This window comes from Coffea arabica, chromosome 9c (assembly GCF_036785885.1).
Source record: "Coffea arabica cultivar ET-39 chromosome 9c, Coffea Arabica ET-39 HiFi, whole genome shotgun sequence".
In the NCBI taxonomy this organism is placed as follows: Eukaryota; Viridiplantae; Streptophyta; class Magnoliopsida; order Gentianales; family Rubiaceae; genus Coffea; species Coffea arabica.
In genome coordinates this window covers 27,951,353-27,955,157 of record NC_092326.1, presented here as the reverse complement: position 1 = coordinate 27,955,157, position 3,805 = coordinate 27,951,353, and the positions used below count along the sequence as shown (strand labels likewise).

Sequence of the window (3,805 nt, the reverse complement as noted above, 5' to 3'; positions counted from 1 at the left end):
GTTCAAACTTCCTAAGATTGAAATACTGGCACAGAACCAATCATAACAGATGTTGCGCACAAGAAAAGCTCACCAAGTTTCTAGCTAGGTTAATCCATTATACACTAGTAGATCGGATCTTCGGGTTTATGTTCGATTCATATTCGGTACTAGGGACCTATTAAATTATATGAAACTGTCTATCAATTTGTCTCACAAGTACAGGGTTGTCTAAGCCCTCGGTCACGGTCCCCTTTTCTCGTTCCTGCTACCCTACTTAAGAAAAGTCTATAAGCACAGGAAAAGGCATAACTAAGCATAAAGAGCACATTGCGTATACAAGTTGCAAACACATTTAAAATCAGGTCATGATTCATTACATGTATCAAAAGTTATGGCACGGTTAGAAGTTACAAAACAAGACCAATATGTCCAATATTGCACATAGGCAATTAAGTGCCACAAAAGTATAGAAGTACATACAAGCAGGATACAAAAGGCCTCACAGCGTGCACTACCCCTTTCTAGGTCCATAGTTAAACCAAAGGGTCCAGACATCACTAATTTCAATCAGATCACACGCCTTTACGAAATTAGATCCAATAAAGCCATAACACAAGCTAAAACCAAGATTATCCATTCGAAGTTCAAAATCTTTAATAACCAGCCACCAGTCGGAACACCATTATCTCCAAAAATAACCAGTCTTAAGGTTTTGTAATTAAAGTTTCAAGCTCCAAGTTCAAACCCAAGAATAAGTACAACTTACAACCTTACGTGTCAAATGGAAACCAAATCAATTCACACTAACTTGTACTCTTGAATGCAGTTGCTCTCTATATCTCAAAGTTGCCTCAGTCCGTACATTTAAAATTGGCTCACTCTTCTTGAAAGTCAAGAATTTTAAAACATAAGAAGAGTATTTCAAGTAATCAAAAATCTTATCAAGTTCAGGATTCACATTATTAAACATAAGCTTGCCATTCTTTCGAAAACTCAGGATATATATATATATTTTTCTTCGTGTAAAGCATGGACAAATTCAAGTGTGAGATTACACCAATATACAATCAAGGGGGAAAACTTAGTTTAGAAAATGTTAATCTTGTATTAACCCATCATACACAAAGTTCAACCACTCATTAGTTATTCACAAATTTTCAAATGTGAAATTCAAGTAAAACTCACCCTTTTACCAAAATCGGAAAATTACACATATTTAAAGCATATATATATATCTTACTTCCACTCATTGCTTACAAATAAAACTAGTACATCCTAGTTTTTCTTTAAATTTTCAAAGCAGAATATCTTTAGAAGATATGTGGGCGGAAAATACATTTTATTCCTTTGTACTTTTATCTTGGTTCAAAATCATCACACATGGAGTTCGACTATCAAATCTCGGTCTCTTACCCTCCATAGCCAGTACTAATAATTATCTCAATTCTTTCCACACTTACAAATATAATGATAATTCAAATTCATCCAATCTTTCACTACAAATCTCTCATCCCATATCTTCCTTCAATATAACATCACCTAATTCCTCAGTTTCTTCTGCAAGTCCCAAATAAGAACTCCCAAATAATATATTTTTTTAACCCCTAAGATACAATAGATCCTTGTCACATAATATCCAAATTAATCCCACAGTCAAGCATCCTAAACTTTAAGCCTAGGATACGCTACAGAGATCTGAAGCCTAAGCTCTGATACCAACTGTGACGCCCCACATCTCCCTAAGGCGGACCAAAGGGTATCCGCGGACGCCTGCCCAACTCACGCCAGGACTCAAGCAATTCCATCCAAATTCAAACCGAACTAAACACTTCGATGAGAGCAACATGAATACAATAATGCGGAAGCGTTCAACTTAATAAGTCACTTAATGTATAACCAGTACATCGGTAAATCATGAAACGACTTAAATTCAAAGTACACATCAGGGCCCAAACTTTTCAAGTTTACAATTTCCAAAAGTACAACCCAAACCAGGGCCTAGTCAAAATATATATAACAGGAGTCTTAACAAAATTCAACGGATGGTTTCTCCATATTTCTCCAAGAGTCGGTCCTGTTAAGGAAAACAAAACTATAGGGTGAGCTAACGCTCGTGAGGCCAAGAACACACATGCAAGCACGTAATCAAATAACAATCCCAACTTTAATAAGTAAAGCCATGTCTTTTCAATAATCAATCTATCAAACAGGAAAAAGTAATCAGAAACAATTCAAGGATATAGTAGCTCTCAGGAGCTAAGTTCCACTCGATCTGTCGATGTCATTCGTATACTTTCCCGCATTGACCCTCCTGTCAACCGGGTCGGTATTTCCATTTCCGTAGATCACCACTTTCTTCCCTCCGTCCACCGTACACCCCAAGGGCCCACAAGTCTATTTTTAGGGCGATACTCGACGAGTATGCCAAGCAAGACCTCTTATTAGGTCGAGCTTATAATCTCATGGCTCGCCCAAGTTCCCGACCAAGCCCATTGCCGGCTCGAGTCTAAGGACGGCCTATGAGTTTGGGCGTCCCCCATTCATTTGGTAGTCGAGGAGATTCACTCCAACGACACAAGCATTCATGACATGACATTGCATTTCATTCATTCATTCAATACATTTCATTCATTCATTCATTCATTTGAAATTAGAACGAGTGCGATAAAGTACGCACCCGCCCTTATTTTTAAAACTCCCAACAAGTATCACAAATAAGCAAGTATCAAATTCATACACTTGACACTCACCGAGCAATTCAATAAGAATTATTTTCTGGGAGTTCAAGTGTCCGCGGTGAGATCCTCTTGAAGGTCTCCTTGCGCGCCTGGCAATTTAATAGCGAATAATCATACAATTAACCCACTTATCAAGAAGATTGTACATTAGTACAATCTAAGGATTATTTCGCAAAAAGGAACCTCAATTACACGTAAATCGAGGTTCAACTTGCCTTTTATCATGTACAATATTATTTGAGTTTTGATCATGAAAATCGTAAACAAAACGTTTAAGAACATCAAAAGAATAAAGAGTTTTTGAAAAACTCTATTTCTTTGAAATTGGAAAATTTTCCAGTTTTATGATGAATCTTTGAAAAATCATAACTCGCTCGGTATAAGTCAAGAATTGGAAAACTTTATACCGTTAGAAACCTCTTAGAGAGTACTATAAGTTCCTAGAAGACACTTTTCCATGAATCGAAGTGGAAAGTGATCAAAAATGGGCTTGAAGACGCAGCTTCAGTTTACAAGGCAGAATTAAGTTGGATTTCGGCCAACTTTGAAAATTCGGCACGATTCGCACGTTACAAACCGGCCTCTGAAATTTTCAGCTCAATTAGTGTTGCAAGTGAAGTGTAGGACAAAACAAGAGGATCAAAAATCGGAGTTTCGAGCACCGAGATACGGTAGCCCGAAGTTGAGCAAATTCAAGACTGGATGAGGATTTTCCAGATTTGAACCTCTAACTTTAGTAATTCAATTGGGTATCGAAACGAACTTGAATCGGCACCAAAATTGGCAGTATTTCAATACTATATGGAAAGTATCTCTCTATCGAATTTCGGGGAAAAATACCTTCGGCAAGGTAGTTAATGAGCCAACCGAAGTTCAAGAAAATTCCTAAGGCATTCTGCCTTTGACTTTCATTTTCCAAATTTCCAATCGTTTAACCAAGAAGGTTATCCAACCATGGTTCATTTGTAAAATAAGGGTCTAAGATACACCCATAATAACTTTGGTAAGTGTTTAATATCAAAAACATCAACTAACAAGTTCACTCCAAGATTTGGTTCCAAACCAGTCCAACATTAGGGTTTTTC

The 3,805-nt window shown here is 37.2% G+C and overlaps 1 long non-coding RNA gene across 1 annotated transcript; it reads right to left on the bottom strand.

The window, feature by feature from the left end:
* Nucleotides 1-1,831: 1,831 nt before the first annotated feature.
* Nucleotides 1,832-3,023, bottom strand: LOC140014429 (uncharacterized). Its single transcript, XR_011821189.1, has 2 exons — nt 2,733-3,023; nt 1,832-2,056 (listed from the first exon to the last, which is right to left on the bottom strand). It is a non-coding gene; the product is annotated as an uncharacterized lncRNA (long non-coding RNA).
* Between the last annotated feature and the right edge of the window lie 782 nt (nt 3,024-3,805).